Source organism: Ambystoma mexicanum, chromosome 5p (genome assembly GCF_040938575.1).
Source record: "Ambystoma mexicanum isolate Mex_15411 chromosome 5p, UKY_AmexF1_1, whole genome shotgun sequence".
Lineage (NCBI taxonomy): Eukaryota > Metazoa > Chordata > Amphibia > Caudata > Ambystomatidae > Ambystoma > Ambystoma mexicanum.
In genome coordinates this window covers 486,224,774-486,244,731 of record NC_090930.1, presented here as the reverse complement: position 1 = coordinate 486,244,731, position 19,958 = coordinate 486,224,774, and the positions used below count along the sequence as shown (strand labels likewise).

Genomic DNA, 19,958 nt, shown 5'->3' with positions numbered 1-19,958 from the left:
TGTGTTACAGGTCGCCTTTCGCTCTGCATTTCCTCCAACAGTTAGGTGAATAGGACCTGTTAATTTTGTGGATGCGGTGGGGGGTCAGGTACCATCTAAGGTATACTTTATATGGCGATTCCTTGATTGTGGTGCATCTGGAGGTGCCATGTGCTCTTGCCCAGATTTGGCTCCATTCTTGCTCTGTTAAGGGTACCTCTGTCTTTGTCCCAACTCTCTTGGTACGGGAGCACCTCTTCCGCTTGGGCCTTAGAGAGTAATCTGTAAAGTCTAGTCACTCCTTTTGTTGTCTGCCCTTCCCGTAAGGTCAGCTCCAGGTCTGTTGGTGTCCTTGTGCCCGCCTGTTTCACTGTTGGGTGAGTTATCCAGTGCCTGACCTATGTATACCTGAATCGCTCATTTTCATCTAGGCCAAATTTCTGCTGGCATTCCATGAAGCACACTGGGGTGCCGTTAATGTATAAATCGTGTAGGGTCAATTCTTCTGCTCCTGTCCACCCGTCCCAGAACCTCTTTTGGAGGCCCGGTGAGAAATCCGGATTGTGCATTAATGGAGAGTTAGGGCCTAGCCCCCGTGGGATTCCCTTCCTTTTCCGGGTGGTGTCCCAGTTGAGCAGGGACCACCTGGTCGCTTCCAGAAGAAGGCCCCCTTTCTCTCTGTCCCTTGTTTTCAGGAATATTAGGGCTTTTAGAGGAGTTGCTGTGGCCGCTTGCTCCATTTGACACCAGCCTTTATGATTATCGGGGTTAGCCCACCGTAACATTGGGGCTAGCTGAGCTGCCAATATGTAGCCTTTCACGTCCGGCACTCCTAGGCCTCCGAGCAGCGGTGGGCGCAACATGATGTGTTTCTGGACCCTAGGTTTCTTCCCATGCCAAATGAATTTGGATATTGCGTTATGCAGTTCTTTGATTTTGGCCAGAGGAATGGTCATATGAATGGCTCCCACCACCACACCGAACAGTTTTAAACTAACATTATTTTCAGTTGTTCATATTTAACACAGTAAAAGGAGTTTATTTTTAGTAGAATGTAATATTTTCACCAGCTCATATATGAACCCTGCATTTGTCAAACACTGAAACACAAACAGGTAACCTTTTCACACATTAAATGTTTTATAAGACTTGAAAATAAATGTTCAAACCTAAAGGAAATGTTTTTGGTCTTTTGCTGAATTGCATTTTGGTGTTTGTAGTTTCCCAGTCAAGATGGGGGGAATAAAGCAAAAAAAACTTTCACCTAACATATTTCTATAAGTATGTATATATTTGAGCGAGTACCTTACTTTGTGTTGTGTACTTTTCAAGTCGCCTTTATAAAGCAGAGTATTGTTGAAAGCCAGACATCGGGTTACGAGGAGAAATGATGCAAGGGCAAGTGAGTCATGAATATTTGCCCAGGATGTGGCAAGAGAGGTTGCAAACCTGGACACTGGTGCAGTTATTTTCCATGATTGGGGCCAACTGCTGCTTTTCACGGCACAAGTAAAGGATACATGTGGGTGGACAGCGTAACTTTGGTCAGATGCGGACGTAACCCCTTTGAGTTTTTTTGAGTTCGGCAAACTTGCTCAAGTATTGGATACCAGGATTTCACCCAATTTGTCATGTTCCCAGTGCAGAAGCTTACCAACAAGACCACATAAAATTGTCATCAAAGCACATGTCTCGTATTGTGATTTTGCTTTCCAGGGAATATTTCACTACAGATTGCTGGGTTTAAAAGAAACGTATACTTTGCCAACGTATTTATTGGATCAGGTTATTTTTCTGGTGTCGATTACTTTTTTGGAAAGTCCAATGCTCTTTTGTTTCCTGCATTTCTTCTAAAGGGAAAGATCATTTGAACTAAATGGGTATATTTCACTTTACGATATGTCCTCTTACTGTCAGGGGTGTGGATTTTTGGTTTTCTTGGGGGCTGAAGGGGGAGTGGATGGGGGGAGCGGCAAAATAAAAACCATCCCATTATAAATATAAGGACTTTTGTGCAGATGCTCTTTCCCGATTAGGGGGGTTGGCCGGGCCCCGGAGCACCCACGTACTCGTCGCCCCTGCCTACTGTGCGTATATTTATGGGTGCCAGCTTTTGTTTTTCGCTATGGGGGCAAATGGCCCCACACTGAGCAAAGGGAGGGAGCCATACTCATTTCAAGGTAAAAACAACACATTTTACAGCACAAATAGGGAGAAAAAAAATCAAATGATTTACAGGGAGGTATAAAAAAAATCAGCAACAGTCTTCTAACCTGCTGAGTATCCTTTGCAATAGTCTACTATAGGATCCCCTGCTATTCCCGCATCCAGCAGTTTTGGCCTGCTCACCCACTCCAATGAAGGCTCAGAGGGTACATTAATGAGACTCCTTTTCATTTTGTAGTGAGCAGCATTTAATAAACTTAGTTATTATCTGATTGGAGTTTATTTCTTTTTACAGTTAAAATAAACCCTCCCTGTAGCTTCTGAAATAAAAGCATATTGCTCATTTACACAATGTGACTAAATAGACACATAATAAAAATCAAAAACAATTGTGAAACTTCTGCAAAAACAGCAGTAAGTTTCAGTTAGCAAAACACAATTACCATTTGTTTGCAATGCCTTCCACAGTTGCATAGTATTTTCGTACCAACATTTCAAAAATATCTTTTGCAAACAGTATTTCTACCAATTTCATATGAAGAGGTGTTCAAGTTCTTGAATTGCAGACTGGTCACAAATCCCTGTTCTGAAATTATTTGAAGGAGCGCTTGGTGGACTGAACGTGTAAACGTTCCAACGTGCGTGCATTTTCTCTGTTCCCCTGCAGCATTGCGAGCTCTGCTCTTGCTGCTCCCCCTGCTTCCTGGAGGAGGCGGGGACTCCTGCGCACACGTGACGCATCACGTGACTGGTACCGGATACAAATTGCCGGCCCAACCACCCTTGCGGCGTTAAGCCCTGGAGGCAGTAAGGGCTGGAGCCGCTGTTGTGCTGTTTGGCTGTGACCTGTGAGTAATCTGAACTTGGATTTCGTTGCATAGTACATTCCAAGCACTTTATTAGCTCTAAGGGTCTGGGGTGGAGAGTCGGACTCTGGCAGCTCCACAAGCTGTCGGGCGTTCCCTACCCTGAGACTGAGCGCTCCTCTTGGATCCTCAGACAATTGTGGTTTTTGCTAAAATCAATATTTTTTGATTACGTATGGACTAAGATCATTTCATCCTTAGTTCACAATACATCTGTTTTTACTATTTTGTTTTGGGGTGGGGGGGCTGCATAGATCCATTTCTTTCTGTATTTTTAATCTAAGAGTGTTTTGGGGACAATTGTTATTATTATTTTCTTTTTTTTTTGTTGGCTGAGGTTGCCTTGGTTTTCAGTGCAACATTTATTAGATTGCTGTGTTCATATTTTTATCGGCTGTGGTCTATAAAATAGGTATCATTGCAATTTCAGTCTACTTTTAGCTTAACCTTTTACTGTTATATTCTTAAGTCCCCTGTTTTTTACTACTGGGCTCTGGTTCTCTCTGAATGACACGCAAGGGACTGCGAAGTCAGACAGCTATGGAGGCCTCACTGGCCTCGACTCCGTCTGCTACTGGTAATTTACCCTCTGTTTCATCAGTTACTACTCTGTTAGATGCTCCCTCCCCGGCTACAATGGGGAATTTACAGCATGCTCCAGCAGATGCCCCTTATAACCCTTTACTCCTTAAAACCCTAGCCCGGGCTCAAATTCATGTCAGCGATAGGTCCGAGGTACTCAATGCTATGGGTAGTTTACCCCGCAATGCAGTCTACAATAGCTGCATCTTTAATGGAACCCATGATATCTCGATAGACACACAGGAAGTACGCCTAGCAGCTACCTTAGCCTCTAATCTTGCGAAAGGGGCTACCCCTCAAAAGGATAAGGGCCATCTGAATTACTCCAATAACAATGTGGTCAATTCTGTTCTTTCAACATCTGCCAACTCCCACTCCAGGATGCCTATCCTATCTGTTAGGGCGGCTGACTCTGTAGCCACTGCCTCTGCATTACCAAGGATAACGGTTAATGGGAACTCTGCTCTTCCTTCCACTGAACCTCCACTCGAGGTTAACTCTGCAATTAGGGCCATTAATCATACTTCGACTATACATGTTAATCTGTCTACTAATGTGGCTGGTACTCCATATACGCCTAAAGGGAAATCGATACCTACCTTGTTCAAAACTCCATTTAACAAATCCCATAATCCCACCCTCATAACAAAATCCAATCTGGGTACCTAAGGGAAACCAATTCAAGGGAAAAACATTTCACATTTCTTTGGAAAGAGGTCCACATCTAGTACCCTTGTTAAATCTTTACACTCACTTCCTACAGTGTCTTCATTAGATCATACTAACCTAGTTGATGTAGTTAAGAAATTGGAGATTGAAGATCCTTCAGCTCAGGATATTGACGATATCAGCATTATAGAATGTGCAGACAGGGCAATTGCTGATAGTCACCTGGGCCCCAATTGCAATAATACTAATAATGTCACCCAGCAAATTTGTGATGATTCCTTTGCAGGCTCTCCTTCTGATCTCATCAATTTTATTGATGAGTACACAGAGAAACAAAATTGGTTGAAAGAAAGGGGTTTACTCCCAGACTCAAAAAAGGATCAGGGTAGCGAATCGATCTTACATCACACTCTTAAGGAGGCAGATGAAAGAATTAAACTTTCCCAACCCACTATTTCGGCTCTGAATATGGTTCTGAGTTCCTTTGTGAGTCTGTATGACAATATATGGTCTGAGGTCAGATCTCACTCTCTCCTCTTATCTGAAATTTATTCTAGGTTAGAGGGCCTTGACAGATTTGAAGAGCTAGTTAAAATTATAAAGGAAGAACATCCACTTTTGCCTACACACGGTCATGACCCTACTCCTCTTAATCAACTACCCTCTGCAGCCCATACCGTACATAAAGGACTTACCGTGATCACGCCAAGTATGTAAGAGGTAGTTTTAGTTAAGGGCCAGAGTCCTACGGTCCCTCAAGGCCCAGTTTTGAATTCTTGTAGCCAACCCGCTAAGATGTCGATAACTACCTCTGAGGGTCTGCGAAAGTTCACTGGATCGAAGCCAGTACTAACTACCCCTCATACCAAACTTACGATGGTATCAATGGAGGAGAAAGTCCAAGAGGAAGCGGCTGGTCCGCTTCCTAATTCTATTGTACAAGGTCTTCCCCTTATGGGAGGGTCTTTAGAATTGGCAGATCTCTCCAAGGGTCCCCCTATCGCCTCTTCTCTGGAGTTCATATCTATTTCGACTTCAGAGAATTCATCTATTTCCATTGAACCCATCAAAGAAATCCTACATCAAAAAGTTGTGCCCTGTATAGGAAGGAAAAGGAAAATCACTCAGCAAATGAAGAAAACTAAAAATCAGAAAAACGTGAAACATCTAAATTCTTATACGAACCAATTTTTTAAAAATCTCTTCTTGGCGAATACTGTGGCTTCCTCATCTACTACTCTCGTTTCGAAGGGGACTGGGAATCATGCTGATTCAGTGGCTTCTAGGACCCCTATTCCTACTACGGTGGCTACTGCAGCCACAGCTGACCTACTTCCCACTACAGCAGTTCTATCTCCCTTACCGGATGGTGTGGTTGATGGTCTCTCGACTAACAACATTCCTTCCCTAGTAGTGGGACCCAATATCGAGGGGGTTGTGGACTCTGTGGCTTCTGGTACCCTGACAACAACTCCAACTTTACCAAAGCCGACCTCCGTTAATGCCTCGACTGTGCTTACTACTAATGCTATTGTTAAAGCAAAGGATTCCTCCACTGATGCAGTATCCCCGACTATCTTATCTAACTGTATATCAGGGTCAGTTCAGAGTCACTCAGAGACTACTGGGCCAATGACTACAGCAAACCTGGTTAACATTGATATGGTCAAACACCTTTTCCGGGAGATACTGGCTCCTAAAACTGTATGTGGGGCAGTGCCTAAATCTAATTTATGCCTGTCCCTAGATGGGGCTTCTTCTACCCCGCCCCTACCTCTGGAGCCAACGCTCACTGCTGTCACTGAGGGTCTCCCTGTGACTACTGAGCTTATAACGAGGGACGGGGATATGGGAGCTCTACTAGAGAGGGGTTCTTCTGCCCCTCTCCCTTCTAATCCAGCTTTTTCAAGTCTATCTATTGCCGCCCCGATTATGGACCGTGAAGGTGCCCCCTCTGGGCTTGATTCTGTTCGCTACAATACTTCTCTCAATTTCTGTGAAAGATTTCCTGTGGGTCCAAATGTTATTCAAAATAGGACTATACTAAGAGGTGCTAGGGGTCCCGACTTGGCGGTTGATTCTTTATCTCAGTTTACTAAAAAGATCTCTGACTCCCATCCTAATATGTCAGAATCAAAAGTTCCTCGGGATATCATACAACTTACCAGCCTCTGGGGCCAAGATACGCCAATCTGCTTAAACCGTGGAAATATTTTAAAGATCTTCCATCAACTTCCCTCGCTCTCACTCATCTCTAGCTATGACTTGGATAGCATTATCTTCCCCATTCATGATCGGGTAGATGTAAGTAATATCATTCTTAAATCAAGAGTGGTTTTGGATTTGATCATGGGACATAAGGAAGGGTTAAAGCAACTTGGCTTTGAAGCAAATTTACTGAAATCCACTCAGCTCTCCACTAACAATGGAGGGGATGCAAAATATAGGGATAATCTCACTATGGTATATTATCCGGAAAGAACCCCACAGCCCCATGGGAGGCAATTTATGCCCAAATCAAATGGACACTTTCGCAATTGGGCACAGGTCACTGCAGGTCTGTGGAAATGAGTCCCTCCTGATTAATCCAGAACTACCTCCAGATGCTCTTCCTGTGAATAGCTTTGGGTTTCTCTCCTGGAATTCTAGAGGTAACTCTCACCTCTTTACGAACTTAGACACTGTTACTGTGATCAGGGCTTCACATTGCTTCTTTCTTCAAGAAACCTGGATGCTCTCAACTCCCATTTTAGATGGGTTTAATATCTTTTCTCAAAATGCTAGACCCAGCCTGGGAGGGAGGCCATCGGGGGGTCTTCTCATGGGATTAAGAACTTCTTTGGGTTATAGGACTAAGGTGCTTTTGGATACGCCTTTTGGTATCCTGGCCCTGGAGGTGTTCTCTCTTGATCTTACGGTTACTCTACTTCTGGTTAATGTATACTGGCACAAGGGAATCTCTCCTCTTGAGCCGTTTCTGCAAAAGTTAACGGATATGCTTCTCTCTTGGAGATCTGTGCATCCCAGGGGTAAACTGATCCTGGCAGGTGATCTTAATTCGGATTGTTCTATTTCTTCCGAATCCAAATATGACGACTTGGGACTAGCGATGGAGGACGACTCCCGCCTAGGCATGAAATTCGCACGTGGTCGTTGTTGGAATTTCGCCATGGATTCAGTGGGTCTTACTTGTCTCAATGGTTATTACGACGCTACCAATTTATCTCGACCCACATGGCGTAGATCTTCATTAATATCTACCTTGGACTACGTGTTTGTAGATCACTCTCTCACTCCTTTCTCGTCTAATGTCGAGGTTTCCTTCAATTCATGGAGTGACCATGGTATTCTCCGGGTCTCATTTCTTTGTCTCCTTCCGACTAAGTCTTTGCCCGTGGGGGGACCTACCCATCTCCAAACTGTGGGACAAGGGACAGGGGTTCGTTGGACTCCTCTCAATATCAGCCTACTGAATCGTAAACTGATCTCTTCTTTTAACCATACCTCTTTCTGTTGGAAATTGGCAGTCTTCAATACAGCTCATTTCGATAGCTTTCTCACTGCTCTACAGCATAGTATTCACGGCCAGCTTAGGAAAGGTGTTATTAAAATATCTCACCTTCATAGATTTGATCAAGAATTGGCTAATGAAAAGGGTCTCACTAAGAAACTCATTAGAGATGTACAAGCCCTAGACATGGAATGGGCCGACAAAAATATAAAAATTAAAACCATCCGCCAAAAATATAAAAACTATTGTAAGTCTAGAAAAGCTTCTATGCTACAAAATGATGCAGATCATATGCTTGCAGTGCTTATAAAACGAGATCTGAGGGCATTTTGGGTTACAGTATCTAGCCTAGATAATGCGGCGGTCGCCGACCAGCTAAATGCCATCCCTGAGGTTCAATGGGTTGAGCACTACACTAAACTCTTTGACATTGGGGGTGAGAGATCAGTTTCCTGTCTTCTGGGGAACAACCCCTCTAAGGACTTATGGAAGCCTCCGACTGACTCCGAGACAATACTAGGACTCATCTCCAAAGCCAAGAAATCTAGGGCTCCTGGGCCTAACGGCCTTACTAACAACACATTCAAAGCTGAGCCAGTTCTCTGGGCTAACCTCCTCTCTTTGCTCTTTGAAGATGTCGTTAACTCCAGGAAGGTACCCTCTAGTTGGCAAACTGCTCACATTGTCCCAATTTTCAAAAGAGGCCTGCGTAACGAGGTCAAAAATTATAGACCTATCTCGCTTATTGATGCGGATTGTAAGCTTTTTGCCTCTCTGTTGCTCTCGCACCTTAATGTTTGGATCAGGGAAAATCATATTCTCCCCAAACAACAAACAGGCTTTAGGGCAGGCCACTCAACTAATCTCAATGGTCTTATTCTCAGTGCCCTACAGACCTCTTCTTGGGGTAAATATGATGGTCCTCTCTATGTTGCATCTATTGACCTGTCAAATGCTTTTGACCTGGTTATCAGGTCAAGACTATGGGGAAAACTAACCAAATGGGGCATTCCGGCAGGGCTTTTATCTCTTATCATGGCCATGTATGAAAATTCAGGGGTCCACATCAGGCTCGACTTGGCAGGAACCCTCTCCAGAAGGATTAGGACACGTATTGGGGTGAGACAAGGTTGCTCGTTAGCTCCCTGTCTCTTTATCCTTTATATGGCTGATGTGGATGACTTCCTGAGAAATGCAGGCATGGTGAGTGCTAAACTAGGGGATCTGAGGCTCTCATGGTTGGCTTATGCCGACGACTTTCTTCTTTTTGATAAAACTAAAGTGGGCCTGCAGAGGCTCATATGTAAATTTGAAGAATACGGTATTCTTAATGGCCTTAAGATTAACCCGAGCAAAACCCGTACTATGGTCTTTTCAAAGGGGAGAATGGGGAATAACAAAGTATGGAAAATAGGTGGCGAAAATATAATTAGAGCAAACAAAATCGTCTATCTTGGTTATTTGATTTTGGCTAGACCTTCGGCGATCGAACTTAGACGATTCCTCAGACACAAATTGCTCCTTCTCATCTCCCAATCCCTCAAACTAGACAATAAATATGGTATGTTCTCCCTTAAGCCTGTAGTAGATTTTTTTAAGGGTAAGGTTACTCCAAAACTTTTGTATGGAATGGAATTCCACTACTCGGCACTTTTGATTTTCTGGGACTCTCTTGAGGGTATCTATTGGAGGAAAATTCTAAAACTGCCAAATTCCATTCCAATAGTGGCTATTAGGTATGATTTAGGGTTAGTCTCATTTCGAGCCAGGATTCTCTGGAGGATTCTCTCACTTTTCTCAGCTTTGCTTTCTCCTAAACCTGACACTCTTTATGCTGATGTGGGCCACATGATTTCTTCTCAGGGACATTTAGTCAAGAATCTATATCTCAACGCTTTTAGTGATCTCTGTGACAAGACCCTGTTGGATATTTCCTCCGATAGGGACACCCTACTAACGAATCCGAATAAGGTCAAGGAGTGTCTCTTTTCTCACGACTGGAGTAACACTATTGAAAAATTACATTCGTACCCCTCTCTGAGAGATTTACAATTTGATCATAAGAAAAGAGGCCTGTTGTCTTTTATTTTGAACCAATTCCCCAACAGATATTATCGCTCCCTTCTCATTAAACTCAGATGGAATCTCCTCCCTACTCGGGAAGTTTTACATAAAAGGAAGGAGTTCTCTGATTTAGATCCTAGTTGCCGTTTCTGTAAAACTTTGGGGGTGATTGAAACCGCTCGGCATCTCTTTTTAGACTGCACTGCTTTGACAGCTTTAAGGGACAAATATCTAGGTCGTTTTAATGTAATGGGGCAAATGGGGGAGGCCCATTTGATCTGGTCTCAGTGTCTCACTATTTCAAACATTAAGGATGGACTTGCTGTGGCTGGATTTATCAAAGCTTTAGATTTATACGCCCCGCTGTTATGATTATGCTTGTTATGACTATGCCTGACTCTATGAAATTTCTCTTTATTCTCTGCAGGTCTATTTTCTATCTTAGAATTTTGTAAATTTTAAATTTTATTGTCGGTATATTTTTAATGCTGCAGTGTATTCTGCACTGAACTCTTTAAATTTAAATTTGTCCCTTACTCTCTGGAAATCTTAACTGGAAATTGGATCTATGTTTTAACGCTTGTTCGTATAGTTGAAATTTAAATGTAATTAATGTTTTTCTACCTTTTAAAGACAATTTTTTGTAAAGGTTTCTTGTAAACCATATACAATAAAATAAAAAAAAAATTAAAAAAAAATAAAAAATCCCTACTTCTCCACTTAACCAAAGTGTGCTATTCTCCCTTCCAAATCTTTTTTGCTCGCTATGCCTTATCTGCCAAAATTACAAGTCTATATAAGGTATTGAGCTCAAACCATCTGCTACGTAAAAAAAAAAACTCATAGCACATCTGTCCACATAGGTAAATGTTAACAGTGGAAATCCATACAGTGGACGCCACAGTATATTTATCTACTACCTTATGCATGGCAATGTGTTGTTATTGTAACTTCCCATGATACTTTTGCGCATTAAAGACTAATTCTGTTATTTCACCGATGTCACTTTATGCAAATTCGCCGGGCAAGTGTAAACATTACAGTAGTTGAACAAAACCTCTGATAGCCCAGCACTACTCTTCGCAACTGTAGCTAGCAAGCGATGTACTGCGCATGTGCACTATCGGGATTTGCTTCGGCAATTTAAGATCTAAGGCCTGGTCCAAGCGCGCGCATGCGCTTTGAGTTCACATTCTATCATGGCGGTGGAACCCGAGTGTCTGTGAGGCGCCCGCGGATTGGTTGCGTTTCGCCCGAGTTCACTAACTCTAAACTTGTGCTGAGAGGACGGCGAACTGAAGGGTACACAAATCCCGCTTTGCTCACTGAACTGCAGGAGCAGGTAAGGAAAACATCTTTTACGGTCCCGTTGGCTAAAGGTTTCCAGACCCCGGAGAGATCGTTGATCTCCGCATCATCTCCACCAACTGCAATACATCTGAGGGGGCGTGAGGATGAAGTGGAACTTTAGTACACAGGGAGACCATGCGACTGTTACATTGCACTTGTTGAACGGCGGGAAGGAGGGGGCTGCACAGCTGAGGTGATGCCACGTACACCTAGTGGCAGCATCCGGAGTCCCGCTTTTGTGGGTTAGTGCCACAATCCCAACTCTTCGTACACTAACCCAATGCCCCTTGCAGCATCCCTCCTGCTGCGTGTTCTCTTGCTCATTTCCTTTCGCTCATGGCCGCTGCCCCTTAACCTTTCACCAGTAACACACCATCCTGGTGTAAGGGGAGCCGCTGCCCCAAGTCGCAACAAAAAGAAGTTCACGCGCGAGTCACCTGTGATTGAGCTTCTGCCTGCACTGCAGCCCCATAACTCGCTCAATATTACGGGCGAGTGGCATGCAGCAGTCCTCGTTTAAAACGGACACTTCACCCGTTTCCCTAACTCCCCCAATGGACCCGAGCGTGAACGCAAAGCCAACACCGTGCATGGCCAGGTTACACTGTCTGCCCCCCCCCCGCGCGCAGTTTCTCTTGTAACTCCCGCTGAAAACTGGACATTGGTTCCTGTCAACATCCCCCGCCGCTGACGCCGCCTTGACAGTATTGATCACTTGCCAGCAGGTCGGCCAGACCCCGATGCACATTTCTTAACTCCCTTCAACTTGTCTGCCACCAACTATTCCTAGCCCCCTGCGCCACTGGCGTGTGAGCAGAGCCCGCGGCGGCCGTGCTTTCCAGCAGCCGCGGCCCGTGTGCAGCGCTCCACGCCGGACACGTCACACACCCGTCCTCAGTAAACACTGCGTCACAGCTGCTGGGCCAGGGATCGTTCGCTCCTCCAGCCTGTTTTCGCCTGGGCTGGGCATCACGTCGCTAGCCCCGCGGCCCAGAGTGGAATCTCTTCCTGCTGCAATAGTTTCTCCCTCGGGCGTGTGGGGAGTAACGAGTCGATAGATGCAGCATGACCGTTACTGCGAAGTTGTCTGTCCCCGGTTGTCCGTGTAGCCGATTTTAGGGGAAACGCAAACCCTCAAAGAATTGCACATTTTTTTTCAATTAAAGCTAAACTTTCTCATGCAATGGGTCAAATATAACAACACGATTTTCAATGTTACCCAGTTAAATGTATTTAAAGAAAATACCCCCGCCCGAGCAGGTACATAATAAATATTTTTTTTATTGTAAACTCAGTTTGAAAATTTTCGTCACGACCAATGATAGCCCAGATACCTAAGAGTTTTCATTCTAGGATTGGACTAACACGGTAATTGTATTTTCATGAGGTTCGTTTCTACAACGTGGTAGTTTTGATTTTATAATTGCATAGTGTCGTTACTGTGCTCTGGGAAATGAAAGGTAGCTCTTTTATTTTTAAATCCGGCAGTTATCTAGTTTGGATGCCCTTTTTAAAATCATCTCTCCGGTATTTATTGATGAATTGTCATTGAATGTATTCGTTTTGTTCTCGAGTGTGGTGAGATGTTTTTTTCTTGCGGAAAATTATTTTGAAGTTAATGTTAAAAAAATATATATCATTTTACATGGCTTGCGGTAGATGCCATCTAGTTATGGGTAAGTTGCTAAACCCATTGGAAGAACGCTTTTTGGGCGGCTTATAACTTCGGCCCTTCTGGACGAATCCTCACCAAACTTTGCAAAAAAAGTATATGGCCCACTCAGAATTTTTTTGCAAAGTTTGGTCAAGTGGGGGGCTAAGTTATAGGGGGTCCCAAATTGTATTTTTTTCCCATAGACATAATGGGGGAAACATTTTTGCTCACGCCTACAGCCGAAACCGCTGGACTTATTTTCACCAAATTTACGGCAGGAGCGGTAGCTTGGGCCCAAAAGCGTGCTTCTTTTAATTTGGTGTAAATCCGTCTTGTGGATTTTTACAAAAAAATTATTTATATATATTTTTTTTAAAGACCAAAACGTAAGGCAACATTTTGTGATATCTATATCTGGTCCACGGACTCACATCCCTGTTCGGTCCACGGACTGGCCTCTGATTGGCCCAGAAAAAATGTGCTGACTTTTGCGTGGTTCGCGGACATCGGGACACGGCCGCTGATTGGGTGGATGTGTCGGTTTGACAACCGCAATGTTGGATTCCAAGACTTTTTTGTTGTTCGCGGACAGCGCAGCGAAAATATATAAAAAAAAGCAACATTGCACTTGTCAAACTCAACAATCTCTGGCGAGGTGGGGGGGATGAGGATGGGATGGGAGATATGGCCATAAGAAGCCAAAAAACTGGTTGTTTCATCCCCGACAGTCTGCGAACACTCCAGATGTCCTGGGGCTGTCCTGTGGTTTCTGCGGACACTTCAGATGTCCTAGGACATATTTACCTATTTCTGCATTATAGGGTTGAGGAAAATCAGTTTTTGGATGGCTTATACCTTTAGCGCCACTCAATGAAACTGCATGTAATTTTGCAATTTTATTCTAGACCTAATCCTGAATGGTTTTGCAAAGTTTTGTGGGATTCTGTCAAGAGGGGGTAAAATAAGAGGAGGGGTCCCAAAATATTGTAAAGGCCTATAAATGGTCTTCTAGAGTTTGGTAGGATTTTCTCAAGAGGGGGCGAAATTAGAGGGGGGGTCTCAACATTTTTAAATGGTTTATGACTTTGTTGCTATTTGACGAATGTGGACAAAAGTTTTGAGAAAGATTATAGACCCAACCTTCAATGTTTGTGTAAATACTGAATGGATTTTGTCATGTGGGGGCTAAGTTATATGACTATTGTATGTACATACATTTTGAAACTTTTCAAAAAATAAAATATGGGCAGATTTCGAGCAAACTCGTGAGGAGCATTGGCAAGGACAGTAAAGCATGGTTTTGCAAATGCGCCCGCGTTTTATTTTTTGTGTCATAATGTAGGTACAAAAAATAGTCCTATACCGTAGGTGACTGAGGTATAGCCTGTCACTGTGGGCAGTAGCCAGATTGTGCGTGTCACAACCTTATGCTATGACCCAGACAATCTGGCTACTGGCCATGACCGCGAGGGAGGTAAAATGGTGTTCATCAGTATCTGACCATAATGCTTTAATAATAAGTTGGATCATGATTCAGATCCGAGCCATACCCTCCTTTTACACTAGCTCCATATACTTCAGAGGGCTGTGCGGCTTACCTCTCTGACCACCTCCGTCGCAAACATTCTTTTCACTATGTAGTTAAAGGAATAGTTTGCTCAAATGTTATTGTCCCGATCATTGGGGCATGTATTTTTAAGCATACTGTAATCGAGCTTACATTTTTTTTCCTATGCATCTTACCTTAGTTATTCTCACTTTTACACATGCGAAAAAACGGGTTGGGCGTGGCCATCTTGTGCTAATCTTATCTGTTCATGCATTGCCCTAAGTTCAAGTGCCCTTGCGGCACTAAATCATATCATCCACCCCTGAAGCTGACATCACTAGTCCAAACGATATGCTCCACTTATTTTCATGACGTTCGTGGCCAGCATAGCCAATCATGCCCCATCGTCACCCATGCCATAATGTTACTTAAGGCAAAACAGGGAAGATAAACAAACGCATCCTCAACAAACAGCAAGTAACTTTTCTTTCTTTTCCCAAATAGTATAGCAAAACATTAAGAAAACCTCAATAGTCTGCAATGTAACCATTGCTTTTATTTATCAAAGAACGCTCACAGTAGAATATTAAGTCCACGAAATGAACTATATGTTTTTGCCATACAAGTTATAGGTAGCGAACCTTGCATGCTTCGAATGTTGTTTATAACTTCCTCATGGTACGTCGATTGCGATCAATCCCTGTACTCAAATTCTTGTGTCCTTCTGATACACCAGCAAAACTTTCTAATGATGCACATGGTGTTCAGTTCGTGAGAAGATATGGATTCTTTGCACTTTCAAGTGCAACGCTTTTGCTTCAGCACGTTGTTACATTATAAATGCTGAATGGTTGCTCCTTATTGCTGCTAGCGCCAAAGGGCAGCAGGTCCCCGTCGGTTGTCCCACATAACGGTTATACAATAAGCACTGTTTGATTATCAGCCAGTGCTGATTGAAGAATCTATCCAACGGTAGCTGGAAAATATAGCATACGCAGAACGGTACAATATATCTGTAGATAACAGAATGCAATAATATATTTTAGTAGCCATTCTGTAATTGAATGGAACAAGTTACAGTATTATTCAGAACTGGATGAAACCTAATCATAAAGGCATACCACACAGAATTAACACTCGCATGACAATATGGGGGAGTGTTTGAGGCCACAACGTGCTTGAAAGGTTACCGCTAAGGAATAGGTATTGCTCCCAATGGGATGGAGAACCAGATGCACTCGCTTAATATAGCGGACCCTACCAGAAAATAAGGACACAGATAGTAACGTTTTGGGTTGAACCACAGACAGATGGCATTATAATGGAACTGCCCACGGAAAAGGGTCAGCCCCGCCCCTCCCCCAACCATAACAAGGCCGGTAAGCAATACGTCCAAAAAAATCAAACCTCTATTCACTCCTCTTGGCTTCCTTTGGGCCACACAGGAGCATCATTTGAAGACGCAGGTTCAACCCCTAGAGATCACGCTCAAGGCCTGGTATAGCCTAGCAAAGTGGGTAGGGATGGGTCCATGGTATTCACCCAGGATGGCCATATATAGGGTCCGTGGGATCACTCTCACATTTGAGCGCATTTTCATTCAGCATTTTCAGAATTTGCACATTTACACCCTGGGCAATGTGGCACCACAAGGGAAATTCATAACATGGGAAAATCTTAAGGCGAGAGGCGACTGGACTCCGGTCACCCGGTTGTTATATTTTCGCCTCCGCGAGGTACTGAAATCAAGGTGGCCTGACTTTCCAGACGCTCCAAAGGCCTCTCCAATCCTGAATTCATTGTTGCCCCGCCATCTTCTAGAAAAGTGATTTCTTCCCTGTATGGTCTGGCTCAGGGGCTTGGATCTCCTCCTTCTTCATATAGGGTCAAATGGGAGGATGGTATGGTTACTGGACAGATAAACCGTGAGTTACGCACTCAGTTTTTTATAGTTCGCGGTATAAATATCATTCAACATAACCTAATGTACTGTCAATTCTTTTGGTCAAATCGTACATTGGCGCGTTGCTGAACTAGTCATTATGCGTACAGCACACATGCTGTTTTTAATTGATCGCACACATATGTATAGTTGAGTTTACATAATTTCAGGAAGTTCCATTCTCTCGTTGTCACACTGAGTAACTGCTCCGAAAAAACAGATAGCAGAAATGGAAACAAAATTTTAGTATGTCCATTTTCTTTTTTAAATGCTTTTTATTGGCAAGTACAGAGAAAATTGCAATGCACAATTCAGATTTGGAGAAATTGTTGTCTGAAAATATTTCAGCAATTTAGCCATTTTCTATTTTTGAATACTTAAACTTTGAGAAAACAGAAAATGAGAACATCCAACGAGTCCCCACCCCCCCTCCTAATACCAAAACGCCCCACCAACCTTCCCTCCGTTGGAAGTGTCTGCACTTTAAGTCTTCTTGACCTGCAACTGTGTTAATTTCTCCTTGTGAAGTGCACCTGTGGGGCGCTTACGATTTGTTATGATGTGGGACTGTTCTTGGCCTGTGGTCTCCGAAGTTCCCTAGCAAACTGACTTCTTGCTAGGCATGGTCACTTCAGTGTCTGCCCCCAGGGTGGCGTGGACAGGATTATATTTTTCATTAAAGGCGGCCCATTCCATTGCTGCGGTTGAGGTGCGGTCGTGTAACTGCCCTGTTGGCAGTTCCATTTCATGAATGTCTTTTGCCTTCAGAGCCCACTGGTTCTCTGTGGGGAGCTTAGCCCTTTTCCAGCCTCCTGCCAGGCATGTCCGCGCTGCAAGGAGGAGGAAGTGGATCATGTGGCAACCTGGTTCCCTTCCCCATGCGAATTTCTAACCCAAACAATATTAGCCAGGGGTCGGGGCATCTGTTCTATCCCATCAAGGCTTTTTATCCATCCTAGAACTTCTTTCCAGTAGTCTTGCACCTTTACACCCCCCCACCAGATGTGCCAGTAATCTGCCCTTATTCTGCAGCCTCGCCAGCATATGGGGTCCCACACCCTTATACATTTTGGATAATCTCACCGGCTCCCATTGCCATCTGTATAGCAGTTTGAGTCCATGTAACTTGTATTGGCAAGCTATAGATGTCTTGTGTGCATTTCTGCATAGCATAAACCACAGCTGGCTATTAATTTAAGTACCCATGTCCTTTTCCCACCGCCTCTTGTGCATTTCAATGTCATATTCCCTGGCGCCTAGCAGGGCCTGGTACAGCTTTGAGATCAGCCCCTTCGAAGAGACTTCGGTACCTAGTATATTTTCTGTTGCCGTAGGCTCCCTTTGTAGGACCTCCTTCCATTCTGGGGACATCAGAGCTCCATTGAGTTGGAGGTATCCTGCATGCCTACAAATCCCCTACACTTCACCACCTGCCCCACTCTTTCCAGCCCAGCCTCAAACCATCTCTGCATGCATGCGCTGCCCCCCCCCCCCTCTACAATTTATTTTCGGAGTCTTACCCCCAGGAGCCTGCGCTCCCTCTTTGTCCGTGCCCCCTCCAGTATGATGAGCCCTCTCCAGGTAGCTTTCCCTGCCTCCCGTAGTGTTTTAACATTCATCCACTGTTATTCAACTCACAATAAGGGTCCTGCCGCGGGGAGTCGTTACACCTCCATTTACTGTCTCTTCTATTGAGTCCCTTAGTGTCCAGGCGCATTACCACCATATCGTGATTTGACCATCCCACTGGCCTTATTTCACAATTGATCACTCTCCATCCCAGATCCATGTTTAGCAACAAATAATCTATCTGGGTGTAGGTGGCATGTGGGGCTGAGAAGAATATGTAGCCCTTCTCGTTCGGGTACTGTTCCCTCCATGCATCTATTAACCCGCTAGCAGGATGCTCCTTCCCAGGTGTCCCTACCTCCGCCCTCCTCTCAGGGTGACTGTGCCCCGGGCCAACTTTTTATCAATTACCTCATCAGTCTCCTACCAATATATGCCTCCCACGGAAATTGGCCAGCTTACATCTAGTGCCTCGTTACGGAAGGTCAGCTGCTCCTGGTTTGGACTGTACAGTGCGGTGAACACCATCCTAGTCCCTCCCAGGTTTCCCCCGTACAATGAGCAAGTGTCCCTCCATCAGTCTGGATACTTCACATTCCTCAAGGCGCAAGCACCTATCAAATATCATGCCCATCTCTCCCCTCTTGGATTGGCCTGAGGCCCAATACACCGCTCCTATTCCTGCCCCCTTTATTTGTCGCTCCTCTCCTGCCACTAGACGTGTTTCTTCCAGAAATGGTACATCTAGGCCGGCATTGGGAAATTCCCGGACAACCATGGACCTCTTTGTGGCCGAATGTAGCCCCTTAACATTTAGGGTTCCAGTAGCCAAGTTCTGCCCCTCACCTGCACTTTGCATCAAAGTAGGACCCATCCCAGTGTATTTAGCTGATCACCTTAGGCATCTCCCCACAAGTGCCTCTTTTTAGTAAAACAGTGCATTCCTTGATAAATCCCAGTACCTAGCATGGTGATCTGTGAAACTACCCCAAAAAACCTCAACAAAACTAGAAACAAACGCAGTATCTGTGTGCTGCAACCAGCAGCGGGTAACGTGGAGATGGGGCCACTTGGGGGGAGTTTTATCTCCCTCCACCGACATTCTTAAGTAGACCTTTCCGGCTGTATCCTGCGCAGCTAATGACTGGCGAAGTGTGGGACTGAGCCTTGGTCCTGCCCATTTGGTTGTTCAGGTAGTCTTTCTTGGGGACGGCCATTCATGCATATATACTTGCATCCTGTTTGTCCTCTCGTCTGCCTTGGGAGGCCCCCTAGTGGGTCTCACTTGTCCTTCTTCCTTGCCGCGGTCCACCGTTCCACTTCAATCCCTGGACCCGCGGTCAGGTGGCACATGGCCTCTTCGGCAGAGGTAATACGGTACTCTACCCCTTCCACCTCAAACTGTAAGGTGAAGGGGAATCTCCGATACCCCAGCAATATCGGATACCCCTGTCGTATAGCCACTTTGTGAGCGGTCAGCAATCTCATCTTTGCGACACAGTCGGGTTGGATACATCCTGGTACACTGTGACGCGTGAGCCCTCGTAGTCAATTGCCTGTTTCATCTTTGCTCTCATGTGCACTTCAGCCTTGTCTTTGTTTCGAGGGAATCTAGCCACCACTGAACGAGGCCCCATCCCAAATGGCTCGCGGCCTCTGTGCGCCCACTTCATTTGCACCTCTTTACCCCCTTCTGCCTCAAACATGTTAATGATGTCCTGCGCTTTTCACTCCACTTGTGACGGGCTCTCCCCCTCCATCTCCCTAAGGCCAAGGATGCAGAGGTTATTTCTCTTTTCTCTAGGTTGTCCATCTTTAGTGTTACTTCCTCTTCCCTCAATTCTAGTTCAGTCATCCAGGCATCTAGGTGCATCTCCACCAGGTCTGCATTTAGTTGATTGTTTTCCACTTTGTTTCGAACTGTACCCATTTGCCTAGTTAGATCAGCAAGGGACGCCTGCAGGTCTTCTCTTGGTGTCTTTATTTTTGGCAAGGATACTCCCAATGTCTTCTTTCATGGCAAACCTGGAGGCGTGTGTTCCTCCCAGCAGGCGGCC

At 44.7% G+C, this 19,958-nt stretch overlaps 1 protein-coding gene across 2 annotated transcripts in view; it reads left to right on the top strand.

Moving 5' to 3' along the window:
- Nucleotides 1-11,022: 11,022 nt before the first annotated feature.
- The window catches only part of LOC138481032 (fibronectin type-III domain-containing protein 3a-like), a 2,755,868-nt gene continuing 2,746,932 nt past the window's right edge, over nucleotides 11,023-19,958 (top strand). For both annotated transcript variants that reach the window (XM_069612893.1, XM_069612892.1), the window contains exon 1: nucleotides 11,023-11,179. The gene's annotated coding sequence lies outside the window, so the exon portion shown is untranslated. The remainder of the gene's footprint in view (nucleotides 11,180-19,958) is intronic.